The 22,552-nt window shown below is 39.0% G+C and overlaps 1 long non-coding RNA gene across 1 annotated transcript; it reads right to left on the reverse strand.

Annotated features, from left to right (window-relative positions):
• Positions 1-1,084: 1,084 nt before the first annotated feature.
• On the reverse strand, positions 1,085-21,611 carry LOC139828355 (uncharacterized). The gene is made up of 6 exons (XR_011739867.1): positions 21,495-21,611; positions 20,798-20,936; positions 18,573-18,722; positions 18,119-18,311; positions 3,611-3,944; positions 1,085-1,949 (listed from the first exon to the last, which is right to left on the reverse strand). It is a non-coding gene; the product is annotated as an uncharacterized lncRNA (long non-coding RNA).
• Positions 21,612-22,552: the final 941 nt, after the last annotated feature.

Below are 22,552 nucleotides of genomic sequence, written 5' to 3' on the forward strand. Positions count from 1 at the left end.
CCGGAGCGGCGCTCGCCTCTGCCGGAGGGCGCGCCGGGGCAGCCCCGAGGGGCGCAGGCAGCGGGGGGCACGGCGAGGGCCGCGTTTCTTCCCGCAGCTCCGCGGGTGCAGGGTGCGGGCAGCGCCGGCAGCTCCCGCTCCTGCTGTGGCGGCGCGCAGGGGGCAGACGGTGGAAGCTTCGCTTCCCTTCACCTGCGCGGGGCGGTTCCTGTAAACACGAAGCCAAAGTAGTTCTTCACAGCCGTGCTTGCTGTCCTGGGGCTGTAATCCAAAGCAGTGACAGTACGGGCTTTTAAAATAGGTGCGTTTTTTCTGCTGATGGCTAATTGTAGTACCTTTTGAAGATTGCTTGGAAAGCAAACAACGAACAGTAAGTTAGGCTGTAGATCAGTTCGAGGTGGTTTATGTGTAGGAAGTACCTCACTGTTGTCTTGCTCAGACAATGAAAACATCCTCCATGCTTCTGGATATGGACAACAGACAGTAATTCCATACAGATTTTAGGGGAAAATATGCACCTGAAGCACTGAGGCTGTACACCTCTATTTCTTACCTTGTCTATCTAAAACCATTATGGATAGCTAGTTGTGGCCACAGTCATAGCTCAGCCTAAGTTCACATGCTGAGCCCTCGGGTTCAAATGCCAGCCCACCTGGGCTCCTCGGCACTTTCACCATCAGTACTTCATATTCCTGAAGGCTTCCTGCTGTGGCCTGGGTGCAGTGTCTGCACCAATTCCCCATTATGATGTTAGAACCTCAGTGGAAGGCTGCACAAATTAATCACTGTCGAGGGTTAAGATTGCGGGGTGACAATCAAACCCTGGCAGATGTATTGTTAACCTCCTCTCCCCCCCACTTCCCCTTTTTGCCCCTCCCTCTTCCCCCCTTCCCACTCAGGACAGGCGATCGGTAGGGAAAGAAGGACAGAGAGAAGAGAGTTGGAAAAGTTAAAGATGTTTTACTAATGCTACTAATAAGAATAGAGAAAATAATACAAAATATACAAAACCAATCTTGAAAGTCTCAGCAACTGCAGGGCCGGCACCCAAAGTCCTGGATTAGACTCTGTAGCCAACCGGAGCTGGATTCAGTCTGTCACTAGGCCTCAGTTCGCAGGAACGACCAGCAAGGTCCTCTCCTAATGTCGGCCATAAGCAGAAGGGAAGGAAAAAGGGACGAGATCCTCGTGATCTCCCACTTTTATATGAAGTATTCACGTGAATGGAATGTTATACACCATTGGTCACCGGTTTCTCGTTGCCCCTCTCGCGAGATGTCCATCCGTGCTTATCAATAAGTTTGCATTCCATTGCTAGGTTTACCAAAACATGTATCTGGTTCTTCAGGAAAATGCAGCTAATATGAAGGCTGTAGCTGACAGGCAAGTTCACTAAAAGAGAAACTTGTTTTTTAACAAAACCAGGACAATCATATCTGTAGTTTTTGTCTGTGGTCATAGCCTAAGATCATGAAAAGTCCCTAGAAATACTTGGAATTCCCTGCTGTGTCAGAGCAGAGAAGGGCAACATAGGATATACTTGTCCCAACAGAATAATAATCCAAGCAATAGCAATTGTTTTCTCTATCTTTAGAAATAAATCTTCACTTTCTTTAGAACTGTGGAAAATACAGTAGCAAAATCCACAAGCATAAAATGTTCATACGTGATCTGCCTTCTGTGCTCCCATTTGCTTACCCGAAATCTGCCGCTTTTCCTGATGCAGCACCAGCATACCAGGGCAGGGCAGGAGCTAGGAAGGTGTTCTCCTCTTCAATTCTGTCATTTCAGCACAGTCAACAGGTAGCATATTTCTGCAGCACATTTAGTCCTTTCCTCAAGTTGTGTCAGATTAGTACCAGCCCTAAGCCACACGGAGCCTGCACCAAACGGTATCAGTGTCCTGTCTGACTGCCAGAAACCAGCTGCTTGATTGTGTCTAGTTTTCTCTTCATTTAAAAAAAAAAAAAAAAATTAAAGAGTTACATTTATTCCCTAAAGTATAGTAACAATATTTGATAGCTTCAGTCTGGTTGCTCTGAAAACATATTCTAACAAGCTGACTTTGGTGACTACAAATGAAACCCGTTAGATTTCTGTATGCATTTAAAGCTGAATGTTAAACTGGAAGAGATCACATGCACAGAAAGAATTTTCTTTATTATTTACTCCTTCTCTCTCAAAAGGAAACCCAAATAAAGTTTTTCCCCTGTTTTTACTATGTTCTTTAAAGTTGTTTCCATTTTTTTTCCTTATCATTTTCACATTTTAGTATTGATGTACATCTGCTTTCTGAATGCCTCGGCTATGTTGAAGTCTGTAATATTTCAGTACACAATGTTACTGGAATAGTCATGTTAGTCCTTGGGGTAAGACAGGCCTGTGATATTCAAGATAATGATGTAGTTGGCTAACAATGACAGTGCTTTTAAAAATTATTGTGGATTATAAACCCAATAGATTTCCTTAAAACACAGAATGCTAAATTAATATTAAGTAAGTAATTTGTTATGTTAAATTGAAATAAGACATGCAAAAGCATCTCTGCACAGCTGTGGCATTTTTCATCTGTTTAGATAACAACAACTACTGCAACAGGATCTGGATTCATTACTAGGCTGCAATTACTCAGTGCTAGAGTTGCACGGACGATGAGTACAGACTACAGCTAATTTATTTGTTTAGTCCTTGTTTTCACGCAAAGCCTTAGACATGTCCCATAATAATAATGAAGCCATTATTACTATTTAATACAAGTAATAGGATCATAACTGTAATTGCTAATTAATAAATGAAAAGTGATGGGGTTTATCAGATGGTACAACCTGTTTCTAAGGGAGAAGACAGAGTAAATTACAATAGTTACTATTGTAGCACCACTCAGTGTTCAAACTGGATATAGCTTCCTTATCTGAACATTTCTTAACAGCTATGTTACCACCTGAAGAACCACAGTGATTGTACAACTTATAATCTCACTAACCCTATACCTAAGGCAATGTGCATCTAAGGGGAGATCTCATTGTGGTCTACAGCTTCCTCACAACACAAGGGGAGGAGGAGGGACAGGCACCGACCTCTTCTCTCTGATGACCAACAGCAGAACCCGAGGGAATGGCAGGAAGATGTGCCAGGGGAGGTTTAGGTTGGACATCAGGAAAAGGTTCTTCAGCCAGAGGGTGGTGGAGCACTGGAACAGGCTCCACAGGGAGGTGTCACAGCCCCAACCTGACAGTGTTCAAGAAGAGACTGGACAACGCCCTCAGACACACGGTGTGAACTGTGGGGCTGTCATGTGCAGGGACAGGAGCTGGACTCGATGATCCTTGTGAATCCCTTCCAACTCAGGACATTCTATGATTCTACTGCAGCTATACCATGAGAGAAGTAAAACATGGATACAAACGTGTGCTAAATATATTGGAAGAAAAATGCTTAGTACCTATCTTGATATAAATGAGCCAAATGGAAGTGTTAACAGAATGGAAATCACTACAGTTTGTTACTACCATGTTTTCTCCAAAAGCTAAGAAAGGATTTTTTACCCATTTAGTCCTTTAGTTCCTTATCTGCTTACAATAGATCATGCTAAAGAACAAAACAGACTTACCCTCTGCCCATGCTTCCTGCCAAATAGCTTTATGCCATATAATGCATTACTGTGCTAACCTTTCATTCATGGAGGTGATTAGCAAGGAGACGATCAATAACTGGCTTCAGAAAGTCTAGCCTCTTGCATCATATTTCCGGCTTGGCATTTGGCTGCATTAAAGTCACAATGCTTGTATTCAGGTGACAGTTTCCTCACAAAGACTGGATATATGTGAAATGAAAATGATCCTGTTTCCTCCTCCACAATCCTTGTTTCTGTCAGTCATGAAATATTGCTGTCTCAGGAGCTGCTTCACTGGTGTCTCTGCAGTGAGCCGAGATCAGCTCAAAGCCTGTCAACAGTCAGAAACAATTAATTTTTCAGTGGATTTTTTTTAACATGTACTTACGTTAATCTTCCCTTCCTCTAGTCAATAGGTGCTGTTTTTCTATAAAAATTGTACCATCAGACTTAACGACTTACACTGTCCAGTTAGGTGTTTCTTTTCTGGCATCAAACTGTCTACCTTCTCCTGGCTTTTCTTTACCATAGGTCCTCCTCTGTTTTAAGATAAGCCATTCAGATAGTGCCTTACAGGAGAATTGTCATGTGTGTGGCCTCATTAGACAGCGGTCTAAGATTTCAACATCAAATTCGATAGTATGAGTCAATATTAGCATAGAAAATATACATGCCAAAATATGCAGTATGTAAATAAATAGTAGTAAAGCCCAAAGTACCACGTCATGAGGCGCTGCTGCAGCAGCCCCATGAACTACAGGTCTAGCTTCAGCTGATTGCCAAGTGCTGCTGCATCAAACTGCTTACTAATTGTAGAGAGCAACGTGTTGCTGGCTCTGTGATTCCTCTGCTCTTCCACAGTATGGCTGTCATTGGCTACAGAACTAGTGGACTATTACCACAGAAGTATTAGGATCTTTCAAAAATCTCCTAATGAAATAGAATAGGGCTATGAAATTATCTAACTTAAAAAAAAAAAAAAAAGTAAACAGCAGTCAAATTTTGCAGTTAAAACTTTTACTATAGTACACTTCTTTCAGTTTAAGCAAAAACTAATTTCTTGCTATGCAAAGCAACCTGGAACAAATATCTGAAAGGTCTTACTGAGTTGCAGTGTCACAAGGCCCATGGGCTATACAGAAAACAGTGCTTCAAGACAGTGAGTTGAATTAAGGGAATCAATGTACTGCTTTTACTCTTTCACCGTTTTTCAACAGCCCACCAACAGTGGTCTCCTACTTCTTGCTGAAGATTTGCATACTAGAATTTTTCTCTTTTTTTTAGTGGAATTGTCATCTACAAATACAACTCATTTTCAGAAGGTTGAATTCAACTCCTTGCTGACTGCAAGAAGTTTTAAAGAAAATGAGTACTTCTAAAACACCTTTTGTGTAGCTTTTTTATCTCAATATGAGTGACTGAGCCAACACTGCAGAGAGATCAAATGAAGGATTTAGTGCAAAATCTCATTACATTGCTCAACTCTTGTAACACCTGATAATCAGTTTTACATTGCAAACACATTATTTTGCCACTTCATTCTAAGTACCAAGACAGGTGGAGTGGATGGAAAAATGTGTTTTGTAGAAGTGTCATAAGTTGCATTGTCAGGTGTTTGAAGACTGGATCCTGTTCTGTCTGTTCAAAGTGGAGCCATTGCAGTCGGTAATCTGAAATACCTGTAGACCAGCCACTTCTTCTAGACAAGCTCAACAGACAGTTCTTGAGCTGCTTACCACCACACGTATTTTCCAAATTTCAAATTACTGGTTCTATCAATCATTTTTTTATCCCCTTCCAGTTTGTTAACTTTTTCCGGTGTGGGGGCAGTAGAACTGTTTTCCACTAATAGTCTCACTAAAACCACATTTGTTTGTTACAGTAACTCCAACTGCAGCTTTCTATTTCCCTTTCTATAAAGCAAAAGGTAAAATGTGCTACAGCGCGATAAGCAACATAAAATACATCAGTGATTCTAAGAGCTTGGACAATTCCTTTTGCTCTTGGACACAAGTTATTTAGATCTTTAGATATTAAAAAATATAAGCTTAGTTTCAATGTTCAATACTTTCAGTGTTACTGGTGAACAGAGATGTTTAGGGATTTTTAAGACTTGCTTAAGCTATTCCTTAGCACACCAAAATCTAAACTAGTCTGCTTAATTTTGAATAATAATAGAAATATTAATACAGTATTTCTGTGTTACAACTGATTATTTTGGCCTGCATTATAGCATCAGATCTCACCTAGATATGACCTGGATTTTACACATACCTTTCTAGTCACATTACATTGACACATTCAGTATTTTTATTTTCACATACTGTGATACTGTGATACTTCTAAGTAGGAATAAAACAAAGAAATATATTTTTAACAATAAATAAGTTTTTAGTAGGAAATGACAAAAGTATTTCTCCTCATAAAATGGTTTGCCTAAATCTCCCTTTCACAACCACATCAATGTAAGCATTCATCTCAGTTTCCAACACAAAACCCACACAGTAATACAGATAAAGTTGGATGTACTTTACACATATGAAATGTATACCTGTATTCTGACTTAAACCCTAAATAATTGTTACTAAATTAATATTGAAAATTAATATGAGCAAATATTAGGTGCTTTTAAAATAATTTTTAAATCAAGTCTTTCCCCAGCTATTCACATTTCTTAAGTATTTTTTTTAATAGGTGGACTAATTTTTTTCTCCATCACTTTTGATTGTACTTGCACAATTTTATCTGTAATTGAAAGAGAAATCCAATTGTTGTTGAAGCCAAGGGCAAAACTACCCTAAAGAGAAAGATTTTCGTAGGAGCGTACTATGAAGAAATTAAGTGCTTATTTCAAAGAAAGCCTCTACTTTCTAAATTATGTGTTTTATTACTTGTCCACCTACTGTCATTTATTGTCTGTCCACTACATCGATTTGTAAAGAAAACCATGTTTACTAAGTCCCTAAAAATAGAACTTAAACTAACAAGACTTTGTGCCCACGATCTCCATAAGAGGGCACCCTTACCTAACAGCTGAATTTTATGCCCCAAAAAACCCCTTTCTAAAAGCTTAGGAGGGGAGAAAACCCTATGGAAAGTTTAATGAGAGACAAAGCTCTTAAATTATCTTAATTGTCAGTTTAGTGCTGATAAGGCAAGTCTAACTTTAAGCATGCATTAACTCTATATTGATGTTTTCCTAAAACAACTCAGTTTGTTGAAATTGTCTCATAGTCTAAAAGTTAAAATAATGTAATTAGGTCACCAGAATTACAAAGCTTTTTAGCACTGTCTAGTAAAGTAGGTTTATTTTACCAAGACAGACTTGCTAGGAGGAGCAATGGAGTCTAGCTAACACATGCTCAAGCAAGAACAACATTCCTTTCCCCCAGCTCCCCTTTATTTTCTCTCCTATCTTACCTCAGTAAGGTCAGGTTTTCTGATTTTGTTGATAGGGAGCTTATACTGACAAGAGTGTGAGCTGCTATGTCTGGTTCAATTACTACTGATATGTCTGTGATTATATCAGTGATAACATTTACATGGTGAAAAGTCTCTAAACAGTGGATAAAATAATTTAATTTCTAATTTCGGATCTTTAAATTGCCATGATATGTCTTTCCATTTGCTTGTGTGTCCAGAGAGAAGGAATTGCCATTTAGAAATGTACACAGAATACACGTGCATCTGTTGCAAAAAAACTTGCTCTTCTTAGAAACTCTAATACTTTCACTCACCTGCTCCCCTAAAACTGACAATGAAACAATTTCCATTTAAAAGAAATTTGCACTGGTTCTAGGCTTTATCTGTTGACCTTTACATATTCTGGTTTTGTGCCCTTAGAAAGAGATGTGCCTTCCCGTCACTCCTAAGGAAATATTTTTAATAATAATTTTCATATACTGACTTGTTAGAGTATTCCATGGTGCCAGTGACACTCTTCTGCAGCTGCTTTTCTTGGGATGATTCAGGGGCACAGAGAGGATATGACAGCCACATGCATTGCTGGCATTTCCATCAGTTTGCTCCCCAGCCTTTTGGCAAGGGTTGTGACTGCTGTGGCACGCACCATGAGCCAGAGCTGTGCATCGCCCAGGGAAGACAGCAGATAGGCATGGTGCGCTGCTGTGCTTTTCTTGTCATGCCTGTTACGTAGGTCTCCCTGGGAAGTACCAGATTTGCTGGGCAAACTCAACACAGCAACCTTGTTCAGACCAACGGGACCGGGCTTCTGCAGTGAGCACAGCTGTAAGGGACAGGCCGCAGCGTACAATCTGCCCAGGACACCAGCAGAAGCTGAAGTACTCTGCCCAGAAAGGCTGAGCACTTACTTTCCAGCAACAGATTTGTTTATATGAAGAGCTTTTGGATTTTGTGTGTGTGTGTGGTTTTGTTTGTTTTTCTCTTTTGGTTTGGTTTTGTTGTTTGTTTTGGTTTTTATCCTGTGGACCTTTAGTTTGACTAAGTACATGTTTTCCCACTCAGGTGTGGTCTTAGCAGAGACAGTTTGAACAGACCTTCTAAACTGGCATTTCAGACTGTTCCAGGACAAAAGTTTCTTCATGTGCTTGCAAATTCTGTTTCTTGCATTGTCTGGCTTTCTTTTACTACATGTAACCAGGGACTAACCTTCCCTCTCCCCATATTTAATGTCTTTGAGATCAGACATCATTTGCTTTTATCATCTCCTGAGTACCATAATGCAAATGGGCAGAATCCCTGAAAAAATGAGATGGGCACAAGTCTAGCACCAAGATACCATGAGTTGCTAACAGGAGAATATTAGCTACAGCTCCCTTCTGCCTAGTGCTGTTCCTTCTAGCCAGACATTTTTTTTCTTGCACTTTCCACAGGTTATGATCTCAGGATTACTCCTTGAGCCTGAAGTCGTCCTCCTCTGGGGAAACCTACTCCTTGGTTGGGACCTGTCCCTGTCACATGTGCAGAAATGCACAACACAAGTAACTCTGATGCAGTGTTTTGGCTCAGTGCACTGGTAAAAATCTCTCCTCTCTCATCTGTTTTTAGAGGCTGAAAACCATTATTTAGAAGAAGGCTAGCCTTTCAGAAAGAAGGGGTTTTTGCTAGTAACTGCAAGATGAAAGTCTTGAGGAAAATTAATGACACACTATTTCTTAGTAGTCATTCTCCAGTAGGAATTTTCTTTTCAGAAAGGGCTCTATAGTCTAGCTTTTGTTTCAGATGCTAAAACCAAACAGAAAAAATGGAGCATTTGCACTATGAATATAGGACAATTAGATCTTCAAAGGGGATTGTTGTGTTGCTGGAGAGCATCCGTCTTTTACCTGAGCATCCAGATTAATATCAAAGGATTATGATTGCTGAGATACTGAGCTGAAACTAGCTCTTTGTTTTCTTATGCAGAACAGCAATAAACTTTGATCTATTTTGCGGACTTCTGTCGCACACAAATCAGAGTTCCCTTACTGTTACTAGATTATAAATTCCTCTGACCACTGAAAAGGTATTATTTTGGAGAGAGAACTATGCACATTTATAAGAAGACAAAATTAAACAGTATCACCATATTTTCAAGACGCTATGAAAATTTGATTATATCCTGAAAGAAAGAACAAGACGCAGTTCTTTGGCAGGAGGCAAATTACAGTATCACAGTATGTTTGGGATTGGAAGGGACCTCAAAAGATCATCTAGTCCAATCCCCCTGCTCGAGCAGGAACGCCTAGGTGAGGTTGCACAGGAACATGTCCAGGCGGGTTTTGAATGTCTCCAGGGAAGGAGACTCCACAACCTCCCTGGGCAGCCTGTTCCAGTGCTGTCACCCTCACTGAGAAGAAGTTATTTCTCAAATTTAAGTGGAACCTCTTGTGTTCCAGCTTGATCCCATTACCTCTTGTCCTATCATTGTTTGCCACCGAGAAGAGTCTGGCTCCATCCTCATGGCACTCACCCTTTATATATCCATAAACATGAATGAGCTCACCCCTCAGTCTCCTCTTCTCCAAGCTAAAGAGACCCAGCTCCCTCAGCCTTTCTTCATAAGGGAGATGCTCCACTCCCTTAATCACCTTCGTTGCCCTGCTCTGGACCCTCTCCAGCAGTTCCCTGTCCTTCTTGAACTGAGGGGCCCAGAACTGGACACAATATTCCAGATGGGGTCTCACCAGGGCGGAGTAGAGGGGAAGGAGGACCTCTCTCGATCTACTGACCACCCCCCTTGTAATACACCCCAGGATGCCATTGGCCTTCCTGGCCACAAGTGCACAGTTCTGGCTCATGGTCATCCTGGTGTCCACCAGGACCCCCAGGTCCCTTTCCCCTACACTGCTCTCTAATATGTAATTTCCCAACCTATACTGGAACCTGGGGTTGTTCCTGCCCAGATGCAGGACTCTACACTTTCCCTTGTTACATTTCATCAGGTTATTCCCCGCCCAACTCTCCATCCTGTCCAGGTCCCGCTGGATGGCAGCACAGCCTTCTGGAGTGTCAGCCACTCCTCCCAGCTTAGTGTCATCAGAAACTTGCTGATAGTACACTCAATTCCCTCGTCCAAATCATTAATGAATATATTGAATAATATTGGCCCCAGTACTGACCCCTGAGGCACTCCACTAGATACTGGCCTCCAACTGGACTCCGCACCATTGACCACCGCTCTCTGCCTTCTCTCCTTAAGCCAGTTTGCAACCCACCTCACTACTCTATTGTCTAGACCACACCTCCTCAACTTAGCTGTGAGGATGCTGTGAGGGACTGTGTCAAAGGCTTTACTGAAGTCAAGGTAGACCACATCCACCGCTCTGCCATCATCCACCCACCTTGTTACATTCTCATAAAAGGCTATGAGGTTGGTCAAGCATGACTTACCCTTGGTAAAGCCATGCTGACTGCCCCTAATGACCCTCTTATCCTTGATATGCCTGGAGATGGCACCAAGGACAAGCCGTTCCATTATTTTCCCAGAGACACAGGTGAGGGTGACCGGTCTATAATTACCTGGGTCCTCCTTCTTGCCCTTTTTGAAGACTGGAGCGACATTTGCTTTCCTCCAATCTTCGGGCACCTCTGCCGTTTCCCAAGATTTCGCAGCGATCATGGAGAGCGGTCTAGCAATGACTTCAGCCAGCTCCCTCAGCACCCGCGGGTGCATCCCATCCAGACCCATGGAGCAGTTTGAGGGAACAAACCAGGATGAAGACTGGAAGGAAAAGAGTAATATAGAATAATTTTTTTGTAGGAAGATATGAGAAACCAAAAAAATCCATGTAATTAGGAGCCTTTTTAAGAGCACACCTGAAGAAGAGTTCAGTATAGATCTGGTCAGACTTTTGAAATTTCATTCTCCTGGGAAAGTGTTCATTCTGAATCAAAGGGAAAATGCAACAGTTCTGAAGCTTCGGATGGGTAGGAAATATAGGCTGTCTCATTTCATTTCATCCTGGAATAATTTAAATGCACAACTGAGCCCTCAGCATGGCTGTGATCCCTAATCTGCAGAACATGGCATCTACAGGTACCAGCACATAACAAGAGTGCTAAAGATACCTCCTGAAGACACCTAGTTGAAGAAGGCACCCTAGCAATGAAGAACAAAAGATTAGACAAGACTAGGGATGCATGAGTCTTCACTCTAAGATCATGGCAGCAAGAATCCTCCAAGCACTAAAAGTTCTGGTTCAAGCTTCTATGCTAGAAAAGTTCGTGAGTTTTTGCAGTTAACTAGCGGTACACGCAGAATCTACTGAGCAGACAGAATGCAAATCTACCTACAGATTCACCAAATAAGACCTGGAACAAGGAAAACCCACAATCTCTGCAGATAATAGCACGACTTAATTCACTTTCAATTGCTCTGATAAACAGAATAATCAGTTTTGTTACAATGGCCTCAGAAGACAGGATTAACCTGTTTCTTATGAGCCACAATATTTAGCATCACGTTTTGATGAGATTTCCTCTGCCCAGAAATTCAGGCTGCATAACATCCAGTGTCTGTTAAACCCAAATGGACCATCTGATGATGGATACTTTGAGTTAAATTGACTGTGCAGCTGTCTGAACACCAAAGGACCTCACGTGACTGCTTAAGCCATTATTGCTAGAGGTACTGTATTCTCAGTCAAACTCTCTCTAGAAAGCAAGTTGTGTCTTCCACGTGATTTTCATGAAACATACATACTGAGACAGAGTAACAGGATAGGTACCTTTATAAATATGGTTTATAGAAAAAATATTTTTAAATTACACATTTTAAGTCTCTTTTTGATAACATTTTCCCCAGATTTTCCTGTTCTGTGCTGTGAATTTTTCATAAATCGGAAATTTAAGGAATGTGATCTACTTGGAAAGAAAAAAAAAAAGTAAGTTAAGCAACAACAACAAAGGCACTAGATTTTACTCTGCTTATGATGTGACATTCTTCTAAAACAGTAATAGGCAAGGTGCTTTGACAATTTCATTCAGAAAGCAGAACTATTTTGAAGCAAAACCAGTCTTCATTGAAAAGCATTCATTTTGGTTAATACTTCTCACAAAAAAATTCAAAGCATAAATAACAGAATTCTGAAAATTGTCAGCACAAACTTCTAAGCAGGTTTTGAACCTCACCCTGGAAATTCTAGATATCATTTCTCATCTTTACTTTTTGTTGTTGTGGTTTGGGTTTTTTTGGTTGGTTGTTTTTTTTTTAAATCAACTCTTGACATCAGATTGCACTACCTGGTGATTATGTTCAAATATCTTGTGGAGAAAGGCTGCTAAAGTAGCTTTTGCCCTCCTTCCTCCCACAAAAATTCTTCCATTATGCTTTACATAGCAGGGCTGCTTCTGTCATGTCACTTGACATGTAGTGAAATAATCTGACAAGGGAAGAGAAGGAAAAAACTTGATGACCAGTCTTCTTTGAGGCCAGAACTAAACTCACAGCCAGCTCAGAAAACAGCCTGTGTATTAAGTTTAGCAATACTATTAACAGCACATATTCTTGAAAAAACTCAGAACAAATGCTGGTTTTATTACCTTCATATTCCTCACAGGAACATAATGATACAGAATTCATTCCCCACTCTCTGATATAAATGATGACCCTTCATTAATCACTCAGTTTTACAATTGTTTTTGCATATGAGTAAACTGCACAATGCTCTTTCTCCGGGAAAATTATAGTTTAAATAATAATGAAACAGCATTTTATAAAATATATATTCTCTTGATTTGTTTCACTGTCATTAAATGGCTGACTACATGGAAAATATATGCACAGTTTGTCAAATTGCTTTCTTATTTCAAAAAAATATAACTGTTATTCTTTCTGATTATTGCAATAACAAATATCTTTGTTTTTAATCAGCAGGGGTTATTTAGGGTTTAGCCATAAGGACAATAAATGGGCACATAGAAATCAACTTTCTGGAGCAGCTTTGTAAATGTTCAGCATTTGAATAACACCTTTTTTAGATTAAATAGCTTGGAATATAAATGAAAATCTCTAATATGGAATCTGGTTAAAAACTAGTATTCTTACCCACAAAATACATATCCTCATTTCCTATTTTTTACAGACTCGAATTCACAAAAATACATTACAATTGTAAGTAATTAATATTAAAGATAATATTGACAATTTCAAGCTTGAAATTGACAAATTTCAAGATTTGTCTAATTTGAAATTGTCAAAATGTTTCTTATTGGTGGCATGATCAAATGGATGGGTTGTGAGATACACAAAGTACTTGGTATTCATTGTGTACTTGGTCATGCACCACAGCGTCAAATGAAATCATCGCACTTTGGGAACACTGAAATATTAAGATCTGCAATGAAAATTGAATACATTTATAAAACTTACAGTGCCAGTCTCATCATATTATGAGAAAAGAATAAATTAATAGTGTGCCATTTCTTTCTCCCCTTACAATCTTTGTCACAATAATGAAGTGTAACAGACTTTAATATACAGACTTGGTAGGATGCTAGTCAGTCCCAATTCAGTCTCAGAGGCTTTTATGAAAAATGAGGTAAGAAAAAACCCATCATAGGCTTTGGCTTGAATTAGCATTTTGACACCTCATATAGTATGTTGGAATATGGTAGTACCTTGTCACAATAATAGTTCTGAGAATTTCAGATATTGCAGATAACACTAATTTGGTTCTTGCATTCTATAAAGGTGATAAGAATGGCATTTGGGGGGGGAGGGGTGCGGCAAAGGAGAAAACAACCTGTTTACGTATGTCAAACCTTTCAGCCTTGCAATCTGCTTTCCCATAATGAGCCAAAGCAGACCGAGAGAAACTGCTTTGAAATGAGGTAAATAGTACAGCAGAAGTCTTAGCAGCTTTTCAGAAACACACAAAATAGCCATAATTTGGTACATAAAACTAATGCTGCACTATTGACTCCTACCTGCAGAACAGACAGATGGCAGCATACAGCCACACATTTGTGAAAAGTAGAATTTCAACATCGACCTTCTGAACCAGGATTCCAGGGGCTCAGAAACTCCGTAGGAGCTTGTCAGGGTGTCTCACCATGGCTTCATGGCCTACGTACAAGTAAAAAACAAACAAACCAAACAAACAAACAAAAAGCCAAACCCTGTTCACTTTCTTTACTGGTATCTTTTGAGAATAAGAAATACATCACTTGAAGAAATACATCCCCACTTACTGGAAGATTCCTCACTTCACAGCCTGCCTAAGAAGAAAGTTCATGCCGTATGACTAGTCAGGAAGGATCTCTACGGCAAGGATTTCCCAGCAGAAGCAGTAAGATGTGGAAGGGGTAAGGAAGGGACTAGAGTTCTCAAAATCTACAGACTGAAGTGGAAATAATTATCCTGCATTGTCAAAAAGACCATCATCTGACTGCAGAAGTAAGAGGAGCATTGCTGGGTTCTCTTCTTGCTGTTACTACCTATGTCCAGCCACATAAAATCCATGCACAAAGGTGGAGGAAAAGGATAAGATTCAATTGTTTGTGCAAGTGTTGGTTTTTTTTGCTTAGAAAGTTTCCTTCATATGCCCAGATTACCTTGGTTCAAAATGACTGAGTTTCACAGGGTGTTATTTCTATTTAGTATAGGAAAGCATCCTGTAAACTGCAGACCAGTGTAATATTTACTTCAGTGAATGTATATGCATTTGTTCCTCCAAATAATAAGTGATCAATGAATTTTCATGTTGTTGTTCCCTTTTTTGTCACCATCTAACCCAGCACTCAGTCTCTGCTCCAATACAGTCTGGGAATAGCTGGAAAAATGAACTCTATCGCCCTTTTTCAATGGGGTCCTTGTCTTCAGGAGGACAAGTAGCAAGGGGACATTGCTCACCTTCGCTACATCTTAAAAGAGCACAAAGTAGATCAGATACTTTCTCTTCATAGCTGCCAACAACAAATATTTAAAAGCATCACTTCCTTTCTCCTGCAGCTGTTAGCAAGCTTACTGGGCCTCCAGCAACATAAGACAGAGAGTATTAACCTCCATATTAGAGCATAATGATGTAAGGAACTTGTACTGCATAAATGCTGTATCACCCATAGAACAAAGTAAAAAAAATTAAGCTGCATATTATTTTAAATGCATAGCATTATTAAAACAAAAACTTGAAAAATAAAAGCTTTTAAACCTTCAACCTTAAAAAAAAAATTGTAAAAAGGCAGTCACAGGCTTCCCCAAAAGCATCCTTCTCAAAGAGCAGTCCTTGCCCTACTGGGGAAGAGGTGGGGCGATGGGGAAAGGAATTCTCAAACCCACATTTCCCAAGACTTGGACACACAGATTCACAGGTTAGACAGAAGTCAGTGCTTGTGGAACAAGCAAGCAAGCCAATAAGAAAAGATTCCTGTGGTCACCAGCAAATGAAAACAACAAGTTTTGGAAGACACCAAGAACAAAGTTTCCACAAAGAAGGGAGTCGCTAGATTTTTTGCTTTTCTGCCCTCCTCTTGGTCATTTTTTAAACCCACTGACTAACCTCAGCCAGATTTGATAAAAGTAAGCCTGTTAGCTATTAAGAGTCTAAAAGTTTCAGGCCACTAACAGGTATGCAGAAAGGACAGATGTTATTAGTGCCCTCAGTGAAAGACTGGAGTATGGGCACAAGAGCTATTAGACTCCAGAGCATCCAGATGTGACAGAACTGTTACAAATATTTAGTTAAATTTTGCATATCATTCCAAGGCAAAAATAATATAGAAAGCCTTAATAAGTTAAGCTACGTAATTTCCAGTATTCGAAAAAACTACTGGAAATGTCCTTTTGATGTTTTACAGCTTTTTCATATACTGAACATGGTTTACATGGCAATAGGTTTGTAGGTATACATATAAAATAAATTATTTTTCAGAAAATTCAGATTTACATACATGGAGTGCAAGATGAGCCAGATAGCCTGACATTCCTCTTCTGTGAAGAATCTTCACAAAATGAAAGACAACTAGAAAGACAATTGCCTGTTCCATCTTCCAGCAGTTCTTGTTTTAGCACAGTGACCTGACTGTCTCTTTAGGCACTTAAGTCATCACTATGAATATATTCTGACTTATTTGGTATGGAAGAAAATAGAAGAAAGACTCTATATGACCTGTTGCTACAGCTGTGTAACAATTAAGAAGAAGAAAATTGGGTTTCAAATCCACAGACTACAGTGGTTTACAGCTACTGTGCTGCTTACAAGATTGTCTTTGGGAACAGACCTATTCCATGGTTTTGGATATTAGGATTAAATTACTTGTATTGCTTTGGAAATCTTCATCCTTAGATGTTGTGCAACTGTTTTACACCTGCATAAGGTCTGAAATGAGTCCTGAGCTAATTAATCATCATGGCATCATTTAAACTATCCAGATGAATTTAATGCTAACTAAAGGCTTCGCCAATCTGTTTGGTGCAATGCAGGCGAAACACAGGTAACAATGTCAGCAGCTGCATTTCTGTATCTCATTAGCTGATGAGTTGGTTATATTTTTAAGGTCATTTGTTTTAGTTCATGATCTACGTTATAGGAATCAAAAGACATTACATCAAGTACTTAGCTTCCAAGTTCTACTATTCAAGTCACCTTTCTTAAGTCAGGTTTTTCAAAGGTAACTGCTGTTACTTTCTACTCCCACAGGCACGTAACACACCTGGTTTGCTATTCAAAGCTCTTCCAGCTGAGCGTGGGGTTCTGAAAGATGTTCATAAATGGCAGTGCAGTGTTTCTCAGGCTGCCCTCTCCTGCTGACAGGAGCATGCTTGGAAGAAATCAGCCTTTGTGGCTACCCTGATTTCCAAATTGGACAAGGATGGCCAGTTCTATTCCAATACACCTCTGAAATCAATGTGACTCCTCTTTCCTCATCTTTTAAATAGACAAACTCTGAACGGCAGGATGGGCGATTCAGATTCACAGTGAAATGGGTTTAGATGGTAGGAAGAATTCAGCTGAGGCTCCTCCAGCATTACCTTAAATGGATATCCTTTTGCCTCTTAGCAGCATATACTCCAAACCTGTTACATAGACTGATGTAATCTATGTCCATTTCTACAGTAGTAGTAATTGCACCTTTGTGAATTCTTGCCTCTTACTAACCTCATGACTTCAGGGAGATAAAGCAGGCAAGGTAGAGAGGGCAGGAAAGCTGCCTGTGTCTACAGAATTGCAGAGGAGATAGCATGGACATACACGGAGGTGAAATAATGTGACAGAACTGAAAGAAATACAAAGCTATTAGAGCACTGGTTGAATTAGTCATTAAAAGTATTCATAGTCTGTCCTATTTCCATCAGCATATCTGTGCAAATGAAGGCTAGAAAGAGAGTCAGATTTTCTACACAAAAGCTTAAACATTCACTTCCCAAATACCACTTTTTCAGGCTGGCTTCACCAACATAGTGGGGGGAGGGACTTGGTTTTCTTTTGCAGTAAGTGGAATATGGAATTGGTCAAGGTGACACTTTGGATAGAGCTAGAATTCTTTAGCATACATCTGATGAAGTGCACAGTATAAGAAAACAATCTCAATGTCACTTCTCAGCTGGCTGCTAAATTATTTCTGCCAATCAGACTAATGAATGCACTGGGTTACATTTGTAGTCCTTATTTATATAGTTAGATTTAGAATCCCCCTCATAATCCTCCTTTAAATTAATCCCCATTTATGTCCTCATTTTAATTGCATATCTCGCAGATGCCTCTTTTGTATTTAAGAGACAATCCAAAAATGAACCACCAAGGAAGCAACAACACAGAAAGAACATTCCACAAGAGACTATTTTGAAACATAACAGTGAAAAAAATACAAATGCCATTTATTTCATGATGTAGTTATGCTGTAATTCTTGCATGAATTGAAGCAGCCTCTATATGCTGTGTTACATGAACTACCTTAATTCTCTTAGGAAGGCAATGCCATGGTTCAGAATGATAACACTGCAATACTTCTGCTTAACTTCTTACGGTCATCCATAAAAATGTTTAAATAATAAAGTATATTTTAAAGTAATTGTGCCGATGTGTCAGAGGAGGATAACATTACCTAAGAACAGTACCAAATCCCTGAAGCTGGCTCTGCATGTAAGCCAACAGACTTTTGAATCTCACATGCCTGTTCCTTGTGTTTGATTGATGAGCACAGTGCAGCGCAGGATGCACGAGCTGTCTGAGCAGCATGCCAAAGGGGGAGCTGAAGTGGACCGAAGCAGAAGCACATCCCGGAGCGACTGGGTCACCTGCACAAAAAATAAAATGGTGGTTTCTGCCTGATTTTTGTCCCTGCAGCCATCATCATGATAATAAGCATTTTTTAAAAGGAGTAACATTTTTGGAGAGGCAACACACATACTTACATATATGGAAAAGAACTTTGTCCCATAGGTTACTTTGGGTACTTTGATATAGCTTATTTGCTTCTTACTGTTCCTACTTGATAGTATTTCATTATCTGTGTGGCCACACTGAAACATTGCTGCCACCTTTTGAAATTCTCTTACCTGTAGGCATCCTCTGCTATGGGTTCATCACCAAAGCATTTTGTATTTGAGACAGCAGTATGAGTCTTACATCTGTTTTTACGAATGAAGGCATCATGGTATAATATCAGTGCAACCATTTTGTTTGTAGCAGAAATACTAGTATGTGAACTAAAGGAAAAAAAAAAAGATACATTTAAAATGAAAATAAAGGACTTAATTATTTGGATAGTGACAGCACATATTACTGCCCTAAGAGAGTAGGGTAGAATGAAGAAGACTGCTTTCTGTCCTTCGGTGTTGGGAATTATACATAATATTGTTTTTAAATGGTAGAATCTCTCAGCAAGTTTCGTTCTTCTGGCTGTGTCAGCTTTTTCAGTGCTACAGCCTGCAAGCTGTATGTACAATGTGTTTCAGTGTAGAGGGTGCGTGATGAAGACTGTAGATGAATCTGAAGACGAACTAACAGCCAACTGGGTGGCAAAGAACTTCCTTTTAATTTCCCCAGAATAACTACCCCATGCCAGTTTAATAGAAGAAATATTTTCTCCAGGGTATAAGTTTTTAGCCTGCAAAGTATAACCATATTTGAGATTTTCTCCTACTTTATGTTTGAAACCATCCTAATCTTTCAAAATTCAGTCTGTCATCTTGTGTAATTATATCATTCTGATTATCATACCATCTAAGAATCCGTTTAATAGTAAAAGCAATTCTAGATTACTCATTTGAAAAACAGGATATTAAAAATTCAGTTAGAAAAACTAGTGAGATACAAACTCTCTTAATTTTCCATGGATTAATTTTTTTAAATGATTATTCCCCTAGCTTTACAGTTTGTTAGTTACAGAAATATTATAATTACTGTCAGCGTCCAATAAAGCATTTTTAAGTACTTTATTGAAAATGAAAATCATCTAGTTTATACCTTAAAAAAATTGCAAAGGAAGACAAAGAATGAACTCAACGACTCAGAAGTTATTTAATACTCACTTGTGATATTTTGGCTATCAGCAGGAAATGCTTCCGAATTACTAAGGGCATTTCATAGTTCTTTTGCAAAAGTGTACACTTCAGATTTTAAAAATTCAACATATTTGGGAACAGTGGTAATTTAAAATAACCTTTCTGTTTCAAATCATCCATATTAATTTCATATCTACTGTTGCATGTGTCTTAACCTTGAAGTAATGGATGTTGATAGAAGAGCTGTAGGACATCTGAAGAAAACATAAAGCCATCAGGGGAATGTTTTTAGGCTCAGGCTTAGGCTGTGTTTCATAACTATATTTCTCTCAAAAAAGAAAAAACAAGTACTTCTTGCTGCAATCAGCATATATTTTCCTTCTTGAATAAGATGCCCCATTTGAATTTCATTTTTGTGTGAGTACTCTCACCAACACCCTCCCTTGGGTACGGAGAAAACAATAACTTTTCGTATCAGAATTTAATGTATAGCTTTGTACTTGTGTAACTCCACATGGTTATGATTAATGACCTACCTATTGCATTTTTATAAGGGTTGGAACTTCAATGTATCAGGTAAAATATTGGTCTCATTGAAGTTAATAACACAATTTTCATTGACTTTTGAAGTTTCAGAATTTCATACACTGTCCCTTTGATTTCACATTGTGCTTGATTAATTCATTTGTTTGAGTATTCAGGAGATGATATGAGAGATGAAAAACACGTATTTTTATCTAGTCATATTCTTTTGCATTACTTTAGATACATACACAAATAAATATATATACAGGTTTTAGTAATTATGTATTAATATATTTAAACATAAATACGCATTATAAATATCTGATTGTGCCATGACTTGAAGATCAGAAGTTTAATATTTTTCCTAAGCCTGAAAATTATTTAAACACTACTAGAGATCACAGATCAAAAATAATTTTCAGTTCTTAAATAAATAATGGTTCAATCACTTTCCCACATCTAGTAAATATGGAAGCCTGATACGAAGTAAAAGTAAATCTAATACTAAATAATACTAAAAAGGGAAAGAGATACAATACTAAAAGGGTAAGGCTTTTCAGCATATTCTTCCCTTCGGCGCATTGTGGGGTGTCAGTGCTGCGTGGCCAGAAGCAGGGCAGAGTGGACAGAGCTGCTTTCCCTAGCAGTTGTGTTCCCCTTTTGCATGTTGTTTGCTCTCCACAACAACATGGCCACCAAATACACAAATTACAAAACTAAATACCAGCCACAATTTGATTCAACATTCCTACCTGATACACTATGGCCACTGAAGTTGTCTTCAGATGTTTCTGTGCTATTGGATCCTTTTACTCATATTTGCCTCCATTAACTTTACTGGGTTTCAGAGTGATCCACTTGATGTGTCAGTGTCTCCTACTAACTGAAATGCTTAATTACAAAAGAGATTGCTAAACATGGGCAAAGAAAAACAAACAAAACAAACAAACAAAACCCACTAAGACGCCAAAAGACAGGATTTGTGCTTTAAATAAGCTCTGTGACTTCATTTTCTTGCATGTAAAACCGGCATTTACATGCAAAGTTATTAAAATGACACTTTGTGAGAGCCGGTATCTCAATAACTTTGGTAGAAGGGGGTACAGAATTATAAGATAATATTAATACAACTTTATAAGGTATTTCACTAGTAATAATGTCCAAACTGTAAAGCTGTAGTAGGTTGTGTTTTAACCATCTAAGGAAAAATTAAACACAAGCAATTAGATATAACTTTGATCCCATAGAGCAGAGACTGATCCCAGATTATACTATACTGTAAAACAAATGCTCACTAGGATCAGAGCCTGATAAATGCCTGCTGTGTGACTGCGCTGAACCTCAGCGGCAGTACCGAACGCATCTAGTCCTGTCCCTAGCACATCAGTGACACGTGGTTCAGTGCTGCCATCAACAAAGAGGTACCAGAGCTGCCAAAAAGGTTTTTACCTGGAACAGCCTGATTGTATCAGGATTTGAATACCTGTTCTTCCCAAGGAAATGCAGGATTTGTCACGAGAGGACTATATCAAATGATAGGCAGAAATGTGTACATGTACCCGTGGAGCTGACCTAGAATAGCAAGACATATAAACAATAATTTGTAACTCTAACTATCACATAGAGTAGATTAGCAGCTGAAATTGTAAAAAGGCTCACTAGAACCCTGACGGCAGTCTTAGAGAAAATATCCAAGGATGTTTGCAGAATCCCATTTTATGCTTTTACTTGCAAGAAGTATGAACACAGAGATAAAAAGCTGACATGGTTCCTCTCCCCTCCAACCTGACGAGGGCTAATGGAATTCTGGCTATCAATAAAACAAAAGGGTGATTGAATTTTAACACTCTTCATGTAAGAGTGAATAATCAAACAGAAAAGCGTAACCTTTGACCATGCTCCAAGAGAAACTGCCCCTGCATCTTACGTTACATTAATATTTGATCTCATTCCATTTAAAAATTGGCGATATACACTCTCATTTGGTAATAATAATTTCATTTCAATTGGATTAGATGTGCTTCAGCTTGTTGTCATATTCATTAACTACATTCACTGCAACAGGAGTGTAACACTAATCTGTTTGTTGGGATTAATTTTCCACAGTCAAACAACCTGGGAAGAAGTTAAGTGTTCTTTCTGGGTTTCAAACACATGTAATTTGAGGAAATCTAGTTTTGAATCAAAAGTGTGAATTTGAGATTACCCACTCTGCTGTTAACATAGATATATAAAAAAAAATGAAGTTCCAAAAAAGTGTCAGGCTGGCGGTACTTACCATTACTTATCATCATTCACAAATCGATTTTCTGGCCTTACATATCTTTAAGAACCAGTTGGGCTTTTTAAATAACATCATTTTTCATAAGATGATGAATAACAGAGATTTAGAGCCTCCCAGCAAACATTCATGCCATGATCCGGTTCTCAGAAGAACACGTTTACAATATGAACTCCTTAATGTTGTTTTTCTGCTGTACTTTGTGAAGATCAGAGGCTCCCAGGAG

The sequence above is a fragment of the Patagioenas fasciata genome, chromosome 7 (assembly GCF_037038585.1).
Source record: "Patagioenas fasciata isolate bPatFas1 chromosome 7, bPatFas1.hap1, whole genome shotgun sequence".
NCBI lineage: Eukaryota > Metazoa > Chordata > Aves > Columbiformes > Columbidae > Patagioenas > Patagioenas fasciata.